We start from the raw sequence: 20,627 nt of genomic DNA on the forward strand, positions 1-20,627 counted from the left end.
GTGGGCTGCCGTCTATGGGGTCACACAGAGTCGGACACAACTGAAGCGACTTAGCAACAGCAACAGTAGTAGCAGCAGTGCTTCACAGCAGATGAGTCTATTAGAGATCTCTGCCTAAAACCTAAAAGAGGGTGAATGAAAGTCGCTCAGTCATGTCTGACTCTTTTGTGACCCCATGGACTATACAGTCCATGGAATTCTCCAGGACAGAATCCTGGAATGGATAGCCTTTCCCTTCTCCAAGGGATCTTCCCAACCCAGGGATCAAACCCAGGTCTCCCACATTGCAGGAGGATTCTTTATCAGCTGAGTCACCAGGGAAGCCCCAAATAGGGTAGGGAGATTTTATTCATTCTTCCATTCTACAGGTATCTAATGTAGTTCCAAAGATAAGAAGAAGCAATGTGCCTGCATAAGACAGGAACAGAAGGTATGGTTGTTTAAAGAAAAGTAACACTGAAATTGATGTTGTACCTGTATTTTTAAAGGTAGAATGATCTTAAATATCATGAAAACCATGAAGGTTTGTGATAAGAAATTTTCTCTTGTCTCCTAACTCCCAAAATTGGATCTTAAAAGTCATAGGATTAGTATTTCCACTACTTAAAAAAAAAAAAAAAGCAGCATTGTGTCATTCTGATACATCACTTAGAAATTGAAATTTATGGAGTGGGGATTCAGGAGTGAATTTAATGTCAATTCTCATCAAATTTGTACTGTGTGAAATTTCTGTTTTACAAGTCTCTGTTATCTGGAACAGCTTTCCTGCATCATTCTACCTCATTGCTTCCCATTTTAAAATTAATCTTTTGTTTTGTGTCTGTACTTTTGTATTAGTAATTTCTCTTGTCTTCTGTTATTATTTTAAGTCTGTGTGGTTTTAGGGACAGTCTACTTGAAAGGTATATTAAGAATAAGTTTTATGGTCGGTGCAGTACACTCCTGGAGCAAGCAGCCTGTGCCACCTAACCAACAGACTGTAGAACATTTTCAGCATTTTGTTTGGGACTCTTAAGAATTCTTAAGAATGTTGTCCTAAGGACTTGGCATCACTTGACATCAGCTTGAGCAAATTCTGGGAGACTGTAATGGACAGGGAAGCTTGGTGTGCTGCTGTCCGTGGGGTTGCAAAGAGTTGGACATGACTGAGCTACTGAACAACAACAAAAGATTTGGGGTGGTCCTTACTCTGAGAGGATAAAGACTCCTAAAATGAACAAACAGACATTCATGGAATTTCATGCATACAAAGATATGACGATGCTGCAGTCTAATCTTGAGGATTTCAAGGTACCAAAGAAAGGACGTGCACAAGCACAACTCTTCTCTACTTTAATGTGCACATAAATTACCTGGGGTTTGTGTTAAATACAGATTCTAATCCAGTAGATATGAAGTGAGGTTGCACTTCAGATTCTGCATTTCTAATCTGCTTTCAGGTGATGCTTTTGCTGATGATCCATGGATCACATTCTAGGAGAAGCCTGTCTCTAAATACAATGCCTAATGAGGCTATTTTATGACTTGTTTACTTATATCCTCTTTGTTTCAAGAAAAAAAAAAGTCATTGCCATTTATAAAGCTATGGGCAATAAAACAAGATTGAAAAAATAAAATAAGGGAAGAAATTGAAGTGCAGGGGGAAAAAGTAGGAATGGAAAGAAGCATAAGTCTGGGAGGATCAGTTGACATAAGAAATGCAAATCTTTGTGCCTTGAACAATTGCTAGAGAGAAAATATTTCTGTGCTTTTAAATCACCAAAACAAAATGAAAAATGATCTGTTACAAGTCTTACAGTGTTTGTGAGATTAAACCTTCCTAGTGCTCAGCAGAAGCAACTAGCACTGAGAACCAGGGGCATCATTTCCTGTGGGTAACCATGCAAGAGGCTCAAAGTGAAGTAGTAAGCAATATCCTTTTACATGTTCTAAGAGGAAATAGGATGCTAAACTTGTAGTTTTAATTTTTTTAATGATGTATGCATCTGTGTAGGCCAATGGTATAGTGCCCATGTGTAGATTTATGACTCTCTGATGCTCTGGCTTGTATCAAGGATAAGATTTAAGATCTCTAGGATGAAAGGACTGTGTATCCTTCAGTATGGGTTATTTATATAATCATATACAAAAATCATAAATACGTATGAAGCTCAGGAAAAATTTCTGTAACAAGATGCATAATATGGAACTATTTTGTTCAAAGCTGAGGACAAGTCCTCCACTAAGCACAGCCCTCAAGATTTGCTAAGATGTAGATCAACTGGTCCTTCAATTATCCACCCTATCACACGTCTCCAGAATACATATGAGAAAGCTAGATAGTCGCTAGTGTGATTGTTGAAGGGAATTTACAGAGAAGAAGAGAAAGGTGGCATTTTCTCTCCACCCCTACCCTTGTGGGGAAGGATAGGAGTTTCCTCCTGCCCAGTCAATTTTGGAGTCTTAAGAGAAGCATTTGATGAGGGACCTTTTCCTAAAAAGGGAGCCATAGACTCTCACAGACTTGCCTAATGCTGTTTTTAGAGTTTTCTACATAGTAGAGTGCGGCAACTCACTCCAGTATTCTTGCCTGGAAAATACCATGGATGGAGGAGCCTGGTAGGCTACAGTCCATGGGGTTGCAAAGAGTCGGACACGACTGAGCAACTTCACTCACTCAGAGTGCTAGTAAATATTTAACAACTTGCCTCCGGAAAGGGGATGAGGGTGGGGGAAGCCCTGATTTGTATCATTTGCTGAATTCTGTGCTGTAAATATTTCCATCATGGCCAATTTCAGGCTACAAGCCACAACTGAAGTTTTAAAGAGATGTGTACAATCAGCTTGCAGCTCTGAATACCACTGAGTTTAGGTAAATTTCATGTTTCTACAATAATGGCCTCCAATCTATGTCTTTTTATAGATTCCTTCAACATCAGCTCTGGGCTTGATCGTGTGACTTGCTTTCAGTTATGGGAAATCAAATGAGACACAAGCAGAGACTTAGAAAGTCCCTGTGCTTTGTCTCTTCGCTTCTTGGAATGCTTCATCCCATAAAGAAGCCTGGGGTTGCCTACTGGAGGATGAGGGATCACTTGGAGATATGTGGCCCAGCCAATACCTAACACCAACTGCCAGACATGTGAGTAAAACCATCTTAGACCATCTAGCTCCAGTCAATGAACAATATAAACTTCTTACCTTCTTAGAACTTACATTGTAGTATTGGGGAAAGATATTAATAAACTAGGCAAATATATAATAAAGTATCAATGAGAAGTGCTCAGATGAAAATAAACATTTACTTTCTGATAACACTGCGCTGAGTGAGAGTATCACCTCATTACTCCAGGTGAGGGTGATAGTCCAGGCTTTCCACTGGACTTCCATTGATCCCCAGGTGGAAGTGGCTCCTTGTTATTCCTTGGTGAGAGCAAGTGTGCACGGGTATGCAGTCCCATCTGACTCTTTGTGACCCTGTGGACTGTAGCCTGCCGTGCTTCTCTCTTCATGGGATTCTCTAGGCAAGAACACTGGAATGGGTTGCCATTTCCTCCTCTAGGGAATCTTCCTGATCCAGGGATTGAACTCTTGTCTCCTGTGTCTCCTGCACTGCAGGCAGATACTTTAATACTTGAGCCATCTGGGAAGCCCTCAGTGAGGGCAAGGAATCAAAACTGCAGATGAGGAGAGGATAGCACAGGAGCAAAGGAAGGTAGAGATGCTACCTTTCATCAGGCCCTAACACTTCCCAAGCAATCTTGAGACAACTTAAATATTCAACACAAGGAAGGTAGATGGTGACATATTCATAAAGTGGAATGCTATCCATCAATGGCCACAAATAAATGATAGCTATATGTATCAATATAGGTGAATCCCAAGAACATAATGTGCCAAATAAAAAGCAAGTCACAGAAGATATATACTGTGTTTCTAATTATATAAAGCTTGAAAACAGGCAAAACTAAACAAAGTATGTTTTAGGGATACCTAAAGGGAATGATTAGGAGAAGGCAATGGCAACAAACTCCAGTACTCTTGCCTGGAAAATCTCATGGATGGAGGAGCCTGGTGGACTGCAGTCCATGGGGTCACTAAGAGTCAGACATGACTGAGCAACTTCAATTTCACTTTTCACTTTTCACTTTCATGCATTGGAGAAGGAAATGGCAACCCACTCCAGTGTTCTTGCCTGGAGAATCTCAGGGACGAGGGAGCCTGGTGGGCTGCTGTCTATGGGGTCACACAGAGTTAGACATCCCTGAAGCGACTTAGCAGCAGCAACAAAGGGAATGATTAACAAAATTGAAGATAATAGTTGATTCTGAAAGAAAGAATGGAATATGACTGGTGAGAGGTATACAGAACCCTTCAAAAGTATAAGTAATGTTCCAGTTCAGCAGAACCACATGGGGAATTTGGTAAAAACAAAAACAAAACCAGAAAAACCTGAGTTCTACGCTACTTCTAGGAGCTTGGCCTCTGTGTTCTCTCTATTAGATTTCCAGAGAATTCTGATAGATACCAAGGTTTGAGAACCAAGGTTAACTCTTCAGATAGGTACTGTGTAAACAGAAATTTATTTTGTAATTATCATTTAAGTATATATATATACATTAGATATTTTTTTTATATGTAAAATGTATTTCATTAAAATTTTTATGTAGTTCCTTTAATGGTCTTATCTATACTTCTTAGGCATGAAAACCTCCAATAGCCCAAGCCTCTTGACCGTAATTGGACAAAACTCAATATACTTTATGACAGTCTCCACAAGTCAGATTGTCCAGTCTAGTTTGAGTCAAAACTCCAAATTTGATTCAGTATTAAACCGTATTTCTCTCCCAGTTTAAGCCTGCTTCTGACAAGATGTCTGCAATAGAAAAAGTAGAGGTGTGATTGATATGGTTGACTTCTTTTTTCCCCCTTAAGTACCCCTCCACTAACTGCTACACTCAAACCCACCACCATCATCAGTACTATAGTGATACATCTACCTTTTTTCACTCAAGCTTTCTCTACAACCCATTCTCCACACAGCAGCCTCAATAATATTTGTTTTAATGTTTTAACTTAAACTAATTTTTGGCTTATAGAAAAGTTGCAGAAATAGTATGAGTGTTCCCTTTTACCCCTCATCCAACTTTCCCTAATATACTGTTTTATATAACTGTAGTACACTTATTAAAACCAAGAAATTCACTCCAGTACAATACTATTAGCTAAACTCCACGTGTTATTTTAACTTCAGCAGTTTCCCCACTGTCCTTTTTCTCTTCCAGGATCTTATTTCCAGTATCACATTGCATTTGGTTGTTGTTTCTGCTTTATCTCTTCCATCTATAAAAACTTCTTCGCTCTTTCCTTATCTTTCATGATCTTGATACTTTTGAAAATCAGTTATTTTGCTAAATGTCTCCTGATTTAGTTTTTTCTGATGCTTTTCTACTGATTTGAATGGGGATGGGGCATTTTGGTATACCTTTATTTTAAAACTTCCAAAGTCTCCAGTACACTAAGAAAAAAAACAAACTTGTACCAAGTCTGGTGTCATCTGACCCTTAATGTTTGTTTTTGATTCACCTTAAGTCACTCTGATCTGGCCACAATGGCTATTGTATTTTGAATTCCGCAGTAAGTAGACACTGATAGAATCCAATGAACAAGATGTTTATTAGGGAGCACCCTTAAGACCAACTCCTATGAAAGGAAGGGAAGAAAGCGGAGTGGGCATATGGAGAAACTGAGCTGCAGTGTGACAGACTGGACGGATCCTATATGGAGCCCTGGGGCTAGAAATGGTCTTTGGGGCTTTCCCCCTTTGAAAGGAGATAGCCAAGCCTTATACTCTCCACCTGCATTAATCACTCTGGATATGATCCATCTTGGGAAAGATATGTCCTTATTGGCATGGCACCTGAAGGTGCCAACATTGAAAGTTGTTTGCTCTTAGCCCTTCCAGCAGCTGGGACAGTAAGTACTTCAATGAAGGGGGACCTAGGTGGAACAAGATAGTGTTCCATCACATTGTCTTTCAGTTTAAGGTCTTTTTCCCTTTAGAAATTTTTATGTGCTTGTCCTTCTAGCTGTTATGCATCCCATTGGCTGTCTGCATAGATGATTCATCCTCTTCCTTCAGAAATCAGCTAAAACATCAGTGCCACAGTGAGACCTTCCTGGCCTCCTTCTTCTTACTTTGTGATTTACAGAACATGCTTGTTTATTAACTTACTATCTTCCAATGAGGCTGAGAGCTCCATTAAGGCAAGAGGCACATAAATTTATTTCAACTGTTTGCCACCACTTAACATAGAGCCTAGCCCATAGCAAAGCCTCAATAAATTGTTTTAAAATGAATAGATAGCAAGATGAATGGATGAAATAAAATATACTAAATCTGGGTTTTCTCAGACAGAGCTTCAGAGTATGGTAAATAGTCACAGAGAACCAGGAATGATATGGGGCATGTGGTGTGGTACAATCTCCTTAAGTAAAGAGTTCAGGGAGTGGAAAACATAGTGAGAGACTCAGAAGTCAAGGAAAGTCAATATGTTGTTGAAGATATGTTTTAGTCTTCTCAAGCTGTCATGAAAAAACACCATGGATTGAGAAGCTTGAACAACATAAATTTATTTTCTTACAGTTGTGGAGGTTGGAAATTCAACATCAAAGTGCCAGCATGCTCAAGTTCTGGTAAGGGGCCTCTGATTGATATGAAGATGGATGTCTTCTTACTTAACTTGCTAGTTTGTCCTCTCATGGCAGAGAAAGAGGACAAGCTCTCTGGTGTCTCTTCTTTTAAGGGCACTAATCCTATCATGAGGGTCCCACCCTCATGACCCTACCTAATGATCTTCCAATGACCCTATCTCCAAATACTATTACATTGAAAGGGAGGGCTTCAACATATGAATTTTTGGCGGATGCAATTCAGCCCATAGCAAGATGCAATTCATTTTGCATTGTTGGTTTAAAAGACTATTAACTTACATATTTTTGCATTAATTGTATCTGAGAGACTCAACTTATTAACTTATTATCGAACTCTAAAGCATATAGTTAGTGCTTAAGGTATAACATCACCACATATTAAGTTTGAAATACTAAAGATATGCTTCTTAGGACAACATGTGCTGTTGGTAATTGACTATAAGTAACATATTAACCTTTGAGAGTGCCAATTTTTAATGTTCAGGTACATTAGAATCTCTTGAGGATCTGGTTAAAATGTAGATTCCTGTGTTCCATAGCAAGTACTTCTGCCACTTCTGCTATATCTGGTACTTCTGCCATTTTAACCAGAACCCCAAGGTGATTTTGCTATAGATAAGTGAGGATTACATCTTGAAGAATATCTGACTGGTTAAGTCAGAAATAACTTGGTCCCTCAAAATGAGTTCAAGTTTCTGCTGCCTCCTTCCTTGGCATGACTACAATGGTAGCATTTACAGATGATTTGTTGGTGTTTGTGACTGTGTAAGTTTCTTAAACAACAAAGAAAAAGGAAAAGTTATTCCTGATAGCCAATGGAACATTGCTTCCACTACAAAATCATGTGCACACACACACAGAGAAAGACAGAGACAGAAAAAGACAAAGAAAGAGAGAATTAGGCACCAGAATCTGATGGGGGTTGGGGGAGAGTTGGTAGGCAGCTCTGGGAAAGCTAGAAGTTGGATGTCACCTAACACAGCACTGTCACTGAGTGAATAAACATAATGACTTAAAAAAATTTAATCTTTGTAAATTAATACTTTTGAAGTAACTTTAAGTTAACAGCAAAACTGAAGTGAAGGCCTATTATACAGAGTGAAGCCAGAAAGAAAAACACCAATACAGTATACTAATGCATATATATGGAATTTAGAATGATGGTAAATATCAATAACCTCAGATATGCAGATGACACTACCCTTATGGCAGAAAGTGAAGAGGAACTAAAAGCCTCTTGATGAAAGTGAAAGTGGAGAGTGAAAAAGTTGGCTTAAAGTTCAACATTCAGAAGATGAAGATCATGGCATCCAGTCCCTTCACTTCATGGGAAATAGATGGGGAAACAGTGGAAACAGTGTCAGACTTTATTTTTGGGGGCTCCAAAATCACTGCAGATGGTGACTGCAGCCATGAAATTAAAAGATGCTTACTCCTTGGAAGAAAAGTTATGACCAACATAGATAGTATATTCAAAAGCAGAGACATTACTTTGCCAACTAAAGTTGTCTGGTCAAGGCCATGGTTTTTCCAGTAGTCATGTATGGATGTGAGAGTTGGACTGTGAAGAAGGCTGAGCGCTGAAGAATTGATGCTTTTGAACTGTGGTGTTGGAGAAGACTCTTGAGAGTCCCTTGGACTGCAAGGAGATCCAACCAGTCCATTCTGATGGAGATCAGCCCTGGGATTTCTTTTGGAAGGAATGATGCTAAAGCTGAAACTCCAGTACTTTGAGTAAAGCTGAAACTCCAGTACTCATGCGAAGAGTTGACTCATTGGAAAAGACTCTGATGTTGGGAGGGATTGGGGGCAGGAGGAGAAGGGGATGACAGAGGATGAGCTAGCTGGATGGCATCACTGACTCGATGGACGTGAGTCTGAGTGAAATCCGGGGGTTGGTGATGGCCAGGGAGGCCTGGTGTGCTGCGATTCCTGGGGTTGCAAAGAGTCGGACATGACTGAGCGACTGAACTGAACTGAACTATAAAAGCCTGTATGCGAGACAGCAAAAGAGACACAGATATATAGAACAGTCTTTTGGACTCTGTGGGAGAGGGAGAGGGAGAGGGAGAGGGAGAGGGAGAGGGTGGAATGATTTGGGAGAATGGCATTGAAACATGTATAATATCATATATGAAATGAATCGCCAGTCCAGGTTTGATGCTTGATACTGGATGCTTGCGGGTGGTGCACTGGGATGACCCAGAGGGATGGTACGGAGAGGGAGGTGGGAGGGGGGTTCAGGATGGGGAACATGTGTACGCCCATGGCAGATTCATGTTGATGTATGGCAAAACCAATACAATATTATAAAGTAATTAGCCTCTAATTAAAATAAATAAATTTATATTAAAGAAAAAAACTGAAGTGAAGGTATAGAGATTTCCCATATATCCTTTGCCCACTTCTGAATAGCCTCCCCCCACAATTATCAACATCCCCCACCCGAGGGGTACCTTTGTTACCACTGATGAACCTACATTGAACATCAGAATCACCCAAAGTGCATGGTTTCCATTATGGTGTTACACATTTGGACAAGTCTACAATGACATCTCTCCATTGTTATAGTATCATGCAGAGTATTTTCACTGCCTTAGAAATGTTCTCTGCTTCTCCTAATCATTCCTTTCCCACCCCAAAGCCTAGCAATCACTGATATTTTTACTGTCTCCATAATTTTATCATTTCTAGAATGTCATATAGTTGGAATCATACAGAATATAGCCTTTCAGATTGACTTCTTTCAATTAGTAACATGCATTTAAGGTTCCTATATTTTTTTAATGGCTTGATAGCTCATTACTTTTTAGTGCCAAATAATGTTCCATTGTCTGAATGTGTCATAATTTATTTGTCCAGTTGCCTACAAAAGGACATCTTGGTTGCACTGAACCTATGACCTCACATTGGGAATAACTGACACCTTGGCAACATTGAGTTTTCCTATCCATGAATAGTTTCCTCTGAATATACACGAACTTTCTCTCTGTTGCTTAAGCACTTCCTTTTATTTAGTTCTTTGATTTTGTTCATCAGAGTTTTGTAGTCTTCCTTATATAGATCTTGTACATATTTTGTTAAATTTACACCTAATATTTCATTTTTGAGCATGTCCATATAAATGGTATTGTGTTTTTAATTTCAAATTTCACTTGCTCATTTCTGGCATGCAAGAAAGTTGCAGGCTTTTGTATATTAACTTTGTATCCTGCAAGCTGGCTATAATTGATCTTCCAAAGCTTTTTTTGTTGATTCTTCAGAAATTTCTACTTAGACAATCATGTCATTTGTGAACAAAGAAAGTTTTATTTTTCCTTCCCTATATATATATAAAATTTCCCTTTCTTGTCTTATTGCATTAAGTAGAATTTTCAATATGATGTTGAAAAGGAGTGGAGGGGAGAGATATCCTTGCCTTGTACCTGATCTTACTGGAAAGCTTCTAGTTTTTCACCATTAAGTACGATGTCAGCTCTACTCTTTATTAGTTTGAGAAACTTACCTTCTATTCGTAGTTTACTGAGTTTTCATCATGCATTGTTGTTGGATTGTGTCAAATGCTTTTCCTGAATCAATTAATATGACTGACTTTCTTTTTTAATCTGTTAATGTGATAGATTACATTAATTGATTTTTGAATGTTGAAGCAGTCTTGTATACTTGGCATGAGTTCCACTTGATCATGGGGAATAAATTTTTTATACATTGTTGGATTTGATTTGCTAATATTTATTGAGGATTTTTGCATCTATGATCATAAGAGATATTGGTCTACAGTTTTCTTGTAATTTTTTTTCTGGTTTTGGCATTGGTAGGGCATTTCTGGCTGGGGAATGATAGCCTCATAGAATGAGTTAGGACGTAACACTTCAGTTTCATTTTCTGAAAGAGATTGTAGAGGATTGCCATAATTTCTTTCCTAAATGTTTGGCAAAATTCACCAGTGAATCCATATATAGATCTGGTATTTGGAAGGTTATTAATTACTGATTAAATTTCCTTAATAGGCCTATCAGATTGTATATTTCTTCTTGTGCGAGGTTTGGTTAATCATGTCTTTCAGGGAATTAGTCCATGTCATCTAGGTTATCAATTTTATGGGCATAGAATTGTTCATACTATTCTTTTATCAAGCTTTAATGTTGATAGGATCTGTAATAATTTCCCCTCTTTCATTTCTGATATTAATAATTTGTGTCTGCTTTTTTCCTTAACCTGGCTAGACACATCAATTTTATTTATCTTTTCAAAGAACCAAGTTTTGGTTTCCTTGATTTTTCTAATTGAGTTCTTGCTTTCATTTTCATTGATTTCTGTGCTAATTCATATTATTTCTTTTCTTCTGCTTACTTTGGATTTAATTTGCTCTGTTTTTCTAGTTTCCTAAGGTAGAAACTTGGTTTTTCCTTTTCTAATATATGCATTCAAATGCTTTTGCCACATCCCACAAATTTTGACAAATTGTGTCTTCATTTTCATTTAGTTAAAAATATTTTTTACTTCTCTTGAGACTTCTTTTGACCCGTGTGATTTAGAAGTATATTTTTAATCTTCACATATCTGGGGATAACAGCTTTTTAAAAAATAAATAAATGAAGGAAGACAGTTAAAGGCTTTTTCTTAATCTGATGTAGCCCAGCCCAGCACCACTGAAGCTCTGAAAATAAATGGGAGTTTAAGAATATTATTTTTATCTCCCTGCTGGACTTCTATGTTTAATAGGACTCACTTCTTTCCATACCCAACAGCATTAATGGAATGCAGGGCAAGATTAGTTAACTTGAGGATGGAATTTAATTACCATAAATATTTTAAAAAACCACCACCTTTGTTATGTGCAATGTGGAAAACTGGAACAAGTGAAATCCAGTTTGGCTCCCATTATGATTAACACTATAGAAAAGATTATATTTCCTATTATTATTATCACTCAAGTGTTAATACACATATTTTAAAATCCACTCTAATCTGGTAATGGAACTGACCATGGAAAGTTGAATTACTTATTTTCTTGCTTTATCCATTTTATTGACTGAAAAGTTACATTCATTTAATTAAAGGTTAATATTTAGTGCTGAAATAGCATGATGAATCATTTATAGAAATGGAAGGGAGAGATTAAAAATTAAACCAATCACTTTGGGTTAATCACTTAACTATTTTTAAATCTCATTTTAATGGAAGAGTAAGTTAACCTCCTATCCCATGCCCCCTGGCTATGATTTCACTGTAGGTTGAAAGCTAATAAATAAGTAGTTTCCAGGTTTTCTTTTGTGATGAGAGAACCTTAAAAAAAAAAGAAAAGAAACTATTGCTTAAAACATCTTTCTCTTGTGTGAGAAACAAATAAAATAGAATCTGATGATTATACTGTGTTTGCAACAATTGTTTGTTAAGCCTGGGACTTTTTAGAAACAAGTATACAATTATTCATCTAATCTAAACTTTACATTTTTCTGTTTTCAGGTCAAACTCCCAAGAGTTTGAGGTCAAATTTTGATGGAGCACCCAGATGTCCTCAGCTGTCATGGAGAATACTTAACATATTTGCTTGCATATTTCCCCCATTATATTGGCAGATACTTAGTTATTAACAAAGAAGAAAGAGGTGGGTTAAGGAGTTAACCTAGCAATCACTGTAGTCTGAGGCCAAAACCACCCTTGACATGATCCAAAACTTTTAGCTTTATTGTATTCTTTCAGAAAGAAGACATTGTCTCACATGTTACTAGTAAAATAATAAAACTAAGGATAAGAAGAACTAATGACTATTGGGTACCTGATACCCAACTACACACACACATACACCATACTCCATCTCTTCTCTCTACCATAGTTGTCATTACCCCCTCACATAACCATTCACCTCCCTCCTGGTGAAAATCTTTCAAAGGGGCTTAGTGAAGCCTTCAGAAATCTTTAGGATGCACTGATTTGGTGTGAAATGCATTCACAGGTATGGCAATGTGGCTTTAAATAAGAGTTCTTCAGCTTGGACCAAATGTTTGCAGCATTATGTAAGGCACTGTTTGTACTTCAAAAAGAAGGATCAGCAAGGGAAGGAATGGTGCAAAATTATTTTTTTTTTTGAGTTGTAGGGGAAATTTTTCTTTGTTCATAATAGTCCTATGAATAGAACAAATGTGGAAATATTGCCAGGACTGAAAAATCCCAGCCTATAGTAACTGCCAATCTTAGTGAACTTCCAGAGGATGGAGTACTGCTGTTTGACCCCAGCAAAAATTAGGAGGAAAAAAAACTTTCCCTTACCCGTCATTATTTGGGAAAACACGTGTTAAGCCCTCTGTGAGCAAGAGCTTCATGGGAAGTTAACACATAAATGGAGACAAAAAGAGGTAACAACAGAGTTTTGTTTTCTATTATCTTTGGAATTTTCTCAAGTTTAACAAATGCTGAACATCCCAGAGGAATAAACTCTAAGGCTTGGGAAAGACGGATACCAATAAGACATACCTTTTTTGTCTTTGCCAGGTTAAGGCAATCCAAATAGTTCCTTCTGTTTCAAATGACCATGGATGCTGTCAACTAAAAATATAGTCACAACCCAAAAGTAGAGGGTTACTTTATTTGGTGGGAATGTTCAGGACTCCAAGCCTGGGACAGGATCTCAGTAGCTCTGAGAAAACTGCTCCAAGGAGGCAGGAGGGGGACTCAGGCTATATACAAATTTGCAACAAAGGGAGCAGGCAGTCTGAACATCAAAGATCAAATATCAAGTTAAAGAATTTAGCCTTCTTTGTATGGAAAGATGCAAGCCTCTGGGCTCACTGAATTCATTCCTTTCATATGCATCTCAGCTATCTGGGGCCAAATCTTGTTTCCTTTTTCACCTTGCCTCTTGCATTCCCCCAGCTCTTCAGCTATCAGCAATTACCCATGGGGGGTGGCGGCATCCACTGGATCACAATTTTAGGAGCTCTCTTTCATGTTTGGAGACCAGAAATCACTGATGGCTGTGACAGTTCTTGATTATTGATATGGCAGGAGACATTTTCATTTCACAATGCTCTGAATAGACAGACTCACAAGCAATGTGTAACTAGAGCTGATTGTGTCAATGTGCCTGGGTAAAGCATTTTCATCAAGCCCTGAGCTGTGTTCCACAGTGCTATTGAATTAAGGTGCCCAATTACTTTGGGCAATCAATTTAACATGCAGCCAAACAATGGTTTTACATTTTTTTAGCTGAATTCGTTGATTATGTTACTGGATTGACTAAATTAACTGGCCACATTAGGACCAGAGGGAAAATGTTACATGCTCACCTAGAAGAAAATGTGGAAAAAAATTATTTCCTCACAATTGAGAGAAATCATCACTTTTTTTATTACGAGAAATCTATACTGTTTGGGTTTCTTTAAAATGATTACTTTTTTAAACCACTCACTTTTATGCTCAGCATCAGGCAAAGTATAGGTACTATAAACCTGGACAAACCATTGTAGTTTCCGACTTCATGGAACTTACAGCTTAGATGACATGAGAGATTTGAATAAATAATTAGGCAAATAAAGAAATATGTACAATGACATTTGTGCTTTATACTTTAAAAATGGAAAAAGCAATGCAAAATAACTTAAAATGTTTCTTTTTTCCTTCCTCCTTTCTGTTCTTCCTTTCCTTATTCCTTCCTACTTTCCCTTTCTCTCTCTTTTTTCTTGTTGCTTGACTAGAGAATGTGTAGGTTGAAGGAGATTGCAATATGTAAATACGAGGTAAGTCTAAGAGACATCATGAAAAGTTTCCTCAAGTTAAAAAAATGCTTGGGAAGAAGAAAGAATAGCAGGGTGTAAGAAAGGGAGTGGAGCAAGGAAGGAAAAATACCAAAGACCCTATGAATTTCACTTAAAATATACACTAATGGGAATTAATGTCTTAGGTTGGTAAGCTTAGGAAAGTAAATCCAGAGGAAGGAAATAATTTAAGAAAGATTTTTTTTTCACTTTTCTATAAGTGAAAAGTTTTGTTTTGTTATGTTTCTAAGCTGTTCTCACAAAGTTTTTCTATTGATAGAATTTTGGATGAAGTAATTAAATACTGGCTCAGAGGTATGAAATGTAATGTTCATGGTCACACATTGGGACAGAACTGTGTTGGACCTTTAGATCTCCTAATGCCTAAATTGGGGTTCTTTCTACTATATCACACCAATTCTAAGAAAGCTTTCCAGTGCAATGCATCACTATTTTTAAAGGGCAGCTTGGTTTACATATTCAAATTGTCTACAGTGTGGCTCCTGGTTACATGCAATCACAGTTCTGTCCTCTGACCAGCCCATCTTGTGGATGAGATTGGGAGAAATAACTGGGCAAGTGCAACTCTGTTCCTTCCTCCTTCTGGTATCTGCCTGCAGAAAACTGAGTTTCTATGGGAGAGGCCTGTGACAGGCAGGCATTTCTCCTAAATGCCTTGATGAAGTATCAAGAAGCCTAGTCTGCATATGCTCAGTTGCTCAGTCATGTCTGACTGTGACCCCATCGACTTTAGCCCACCAGGTTCCTCTGTCCATGGGATTGTACAGGCAAGAATACAGGAGTGAGTTGCCATTTCCTCCTCCAGGGGATCTTCCCCACTCAAGGATTGAACTGGTGTCTCTTGCAGCTCCTGCATTGGCAGGTGGATGCTTAACCCAAGCCACTGGGAGTCACCTATTTAAGCTTCATTCTTCAAACAGCTTTAACAATAACAAAGCTGATAGTTTTATCTCATCTGTTGAGTCCTACAAGCTCAAATACTAGTCATCAGTAAATCTACCTGTGACTGGGCTTTCCTTTGTGAGAAGTTTGTAAATTATTAATTTAATCTCTTTAAATGTTTACTACCTCTATTCAAATTTTCTATTTCTTCTTGAATCATTGTTGGTACGTAGTGTCTTTCTAGGAATTTTTCCATTTCATCTATGTTGTCTAATTTCTTGGTATAGTATTTCTTTATAATTCTTTTTTATTTCTGTAAGATTGGTAGCAACGTTCTCTCTTTCATACCACCTTTAGTAATTTGAATCTCTCTTTTTATCTTGGTTAGTCTAGTTAAGTTTGCCCATTTTGTTGATCGTTTTAAAGAGTCAGTGTTTAGTCTTGCTGATTTTCTCTACTTTGTACTCTCTTTTTCATGCAAGTCAGCTCTGATCTTTATTATTACCTTCCTTCTGCTTTCTTTGGGTTTAGTTTCCTCTTCTTTTTCTAGGTCCCTAAGGTAGAAGGTTAGGTTATTGATCTGAGATCCTTCTTTTTTTTTATTTTTTTTTTATTTTTTAAATTTTAAAATCTTTAATTCTTACATGCATTCCCAAACATGAACCCCCCTCCCACCTCCCTCCCCATAACATCTTTCTGGGTCATCCCCATGCACCAGCCCCAAGCATGCTGCATCCTGCGTCAGACATAGACTGGCGATTCAATTCACATGATAGTATACATGTTAGAATGGCATTCTCCCAAATCATCCCACCCTCTCCCTCTCCCTCTGAGTCCAAAAAGTCCGTTATACACATCTGTGTCTCTTTCCCTGTCTTGCATACAGGGTCGTCATTGCCATCTTCCTAAATTCCATATATATGTGCTAGTATACTGTATTGGTGTTTTTCTTTCTGGCTTACTTCACTCTGTATAATCGGCTCCAGTTTCATCCATCTCATCAGAACTGATTCAAATGAATTCTTTTTAACTGCTGAGTAATACTCCATTGTGTATATGTACCACAGCTTTCTTATCCATTCATCTGCTGATGGACATCTAGGTTGTTTCCATGTCCTGGCTATTATAAACAGTGCTGCGATGAACATTGGGGTACATGTGTCTCTTTCAATTCTGGTTTCCTCGGTGTGTATGCCCAGAAGTGGGATTGCTGGGTCATAAGGTAGTTCTATTTGCAATTTTTAAGGAATCTCCACACTGTTCTCCATAGTGGCTGTACTAGTTTGCATTCCCACCAACAGTGTAGGAGGGTTCCCTTTTCTCCACACCCTCTCCAGCATTTATTGCTTGCAGATTTTTGGATCGCAGCCATTCTGACTGGTGTGAAGTGGTACCTCATTGTGGTTTTGATTTGCATTTCTCTAATAATGAGTGATGTTGAGCATCTTTTCATGTGTTTGTTAGCCATCCGTATGTCTTCTTTGGAGAAATGTCGATTTAGTTCTTTGGCCCATTTTTTGATTGGGTCGTTTATTTTTCTGGAGTTGAGCTGCAGAAGTTGCTTGTATATTTTTGAGATTAGTTGTTTGTCAGTTGCTTCATTTGCTATTATTTTCTCCCATTCAGAAGGCTGTCTTTTCACCTTGCTTATATTTTCCTTTGTTGTGCAGAAGCTTTTAATCCTCTTTTTTTAAAAAATATAGATGTTGGCGCTATACATTTCTTTCTATCCATGGCTTTAGCTATATCCCAATTTCATTTACAATTGCAACAAAGAGAATAAAATTTTTAAGAATAAATTTAACCAAGGAGGTAAAACACCAGTACTTAGAAAACTATAAGATGGATATGAAAAAACTTGAAGGGAACACAAATAAATGGAAGTAAATACTGTGCACATGGATTGGAATAATTAATATTGCTAAAATGTCCATACCGTCTAAAGCAATATACAGATTCAATGCAAACCTTATCAAATACCAATAGCATTTTTCACAGAAGTGGACAAAAAATCCTGAATGACCAAATAAACTGTGAGAAAAAAAGAGCAAAACTGAGGCATCATGCACTCTAACTTCAAATTATACTACAAAGCTATAGTAATCAAAATGGTATGGTATTGGGACAAAAAATAAACGCATAGATTAATGGAACAGAAGAGAGCCCAGAAATAAACCTGTGAACATATAGTCAATTAATATATAGTGAAGGTGCAAGAATATACAATAGGGAAAAACAATCTATTCAATAAATGATGTTGGGAAAGTTGAACAGCTACATACAAAATAATACAACTGGACCATTCTCTTATACCATATTCAAAAGTAAACTTAAAATGGATTAAAGACTTGAATGTAAGACCTGAAACCATAAAATTCCTAGAAGATAGTATACACTGTCGGTTCTGTTTTGTATGTCTCCTCATGCTAAGACAATAAAGCAAAAATAAACAAGTGAGATTACATAAAAGTATTGATAAAAAGCTTTTGCACAGCAAAGAAAACCAAAAACAAAAGGCAATCTACCGAGTGGGAGAAGATATCTACAAATCATATATCCAATAAAGAGTTAGTATCCATGATTTATAAGACTCATACAACTTTATATTATGAAAATGAAAAATCTGATTAAGAAAATGCACAGAGGACCTAAATAGATATTTTCCCAAAGAAGACATATAGATGGTCAATGAGCACATACAAAAAGGCTCAACATCATTCATCATCAGGGAAATACAAATCAAATTACAATGAGATATCACCTCATACCTGTGTCAGAATGGCTATTATCCAAAAGATAAAAAATAATATGTTGGGGGAGGAGATCAGCCCTGGGATTTCTCTGGAAGGAACGATGCTAAAGCTGAAACTCCAGTACTTTGGCCACCTCATGCGAAGAGTTGACTCATTGGAAAAGACTCTGATGCTGGGAGGGATTGGGGGCAGGAGGAGAAGGGGATGACAGAGGATGAGATAGCTGGATGGCATCACTGACTCGATGGATGTGAATCTGAGTGAACTCTGGGAGTTGGTGATGGACAGGGAGGCCTGGCGTGCTGCAATTCATGGGGTCGCAAAGAGTCGGACATGACTGAGAGACTGAACTGACTGGACTGAACTGAAGGGTATGTAGAAAAAAGTACTCTTGTACACTGTTGGTGGGAATGTAAATTGGTACAGACACTGTGGAAAATGATATGGAAATTCCTAAAAAGTTGAAAGTACAAATATTATATGATCTAGCAATTTCATTTCTGAATATTTACCCAAAGAAAATAAAGCCGTTAATTCAAAAAGATATACATACCCCAATTTTCATTGCAGCAGCATTAGTCAAGAATGGAAGCAATCTCAGTGTTCACTGATAGATGAATGGATAAAGAATATGTGTTATATATAATATTATATATACATATATACACACAATTGAATATTAATCATGAAAAATGAAATTTTATCATTTGTGACAAAGTGAATGGACCTAAAGGGTGTTATGCCAAGTGAAATAAGACAGACATAGAAAGAGAAATGCCATGTGATTTTACTTGCATGTCAAACCTGAACAACAAGACAAAGGAACAAACAAAAGAAAATGAAAACACATTCACAGATACAGAGAAGAAACTGCTGGTTGTCAGAGAAGAGGTTGGGGGGATAGGTGAAATAAGCAAAGGAGATTAAGAAGCACAAAGTTTCAGTTATAAAATAAATAAGTCATGTGTATGTGTGATATACAGAGTAGGCCATATAGTCAATAATATTGTAATATCTTAAATGGTGACAGATGGTAATTAGACTTATTGTTATGATCATCTCATAATACATGTAAATGTTGAATCACCATGTTATATGCTTAAAACTAATGTAGAATGTTATGTCAATTAAAAATAAATACATAGAGACACAGGTGTATAGAACAGTCTTTTGGACTCTGTGGGAGAGGGAGAGGGTGGGATGATTTGGGAGAATGGCATTGAAACATGTATAATATCATATGTGAAATGAATCACCAGTCCAGGTTCGATGCATGATACAGGATGCTTGGGGCTGGTGCACTGGGATGACCCGGAGGGATGGTGTGGGGAGGGAGATGGGAGGGGGGTTCAGGATGGGGAACACATGTATACCTGTGGCAGACTCATGTTGATGTATGGCAAAACCAATACAATATTGTAAAGTAATTAGCCTCCAATTAAAATAAATAAATTTATATTAAAAAATAAAATAAAATAAATACATAAAGTGGTGCAGCCCCTTTGGGATATAGTTTTGTTGTTCCTCAAATAATTAAATATACAGTTATCATATGACCCAGAAGTTTTACTCTGAGGCATATCCTGAAGAGAATTGAAAGCCTATGTCCTCATAAAATCTTGAATATGAAGGTTCATAACAACACTGCTCATAAAGCCAAAAATAGAAAAACCTGAATATCTATCAACTGAAGAATAGATAAACAAAATGTGGTATACCCATTTTATTGTTATTGTTTAGTTGCTAAGTCATGTCTGACTCTTTTGTGATCCCATGGACTGTAGCCCACCAGGGCCTCTGTCCGTGCAATTTTCCAAGCAAGAATACTGTAGTGGGTCATCATTTCCTTCTCCAGGGGATCTTCCCAACCCAGGGCTTGAACCCACATCTCCTGCATTGGTAGGCAGATTCTTAACCACTGAGCCACCTGGGAAGCTGGCATACCCACACAATGTAATATTATTTAGCCACGGAAAGGAATAAACTACTGAAATATGCTGCAACATGAATGAACCTTGAAACATACTAAGTCAAAGAAGCCAGATGTAAAATGCCACATATACCACATAATTCCATACCATCATAAAAAGCACTGAATTGCATGCTTTAAAATGTTGAACTTTATGGTATGTGAATTAGATATCAATAAAACTATTATTTTTTAAAACATGAGTAAGGTAACTTCACAACTTTTAAGAAAGTGCCCCAAGGACAAACTTCTGTCACCCACCTGGGAGGAGATAATTTTCTGAATATCAGGGGAATGCCAGAACCCATTGAGCCAACTGCATGTCCATCAGGACTCCTGGCATATATGCAGTAGACACTCAGAATTTCTTGTTGAACTAAATTGGTTTCTACCAAATTTTCTCAGCGTGTCTATGGGAAAGTCAACTAGTCCCCTGCTGGATCACTCTGATCCTAGATACCTATCCTGTCTACCTGGATGATTACTACCTCAGAAAAAAATCTTTTTTCACTAACTGTCCTCAGTTCAGTCTCTCAGTCATGTTCAGCTCTT

General features: G+C 37.6%; 1 long non-coding RNA gene across 1 annotated transcript in view; it reads left to right on the forward strand.

The window, feature by feature from the left end:
* The window catches only part of LOC121818166 (uncharacterized), a 58,401-nt gene extending 43,866 nt beyond the window's left edge, over positions 1 to 14,535 (forward strand). Inside the window, exons 3-4 of the long non-coding RNA XR_006058232.2 lie at positions 2,903 to 3,121; positions 12,163 to 14,535. This is a non-coding gene — a long non-coding RNA (uncharacterized LOC121818166). The remainder of the gene's footprint in view (positions 1 to 2,902; positions 3,122 to 12,162) is intronic.
* The last annotated feature ends 6,092 nt before the right edge of the window (positions 14,536 to 20,627 follow it).

Source organism: Ovis aries, chromosome X (genome assembly GCF_016772045.2).
Source record: "Ovis aries strain OAR_USU_Benz2616 breed Rambouillet chromosome X, ARS-UI_Ramb_v3.0, whole genome shotgun sequence".
Taxonomy (NCBI): domain Eukaryota; kingdom Metazoa; phylum Chordata; class Mammalia; order Artiodactyla; family Bovidae; genus Ovis; species Ovis aries.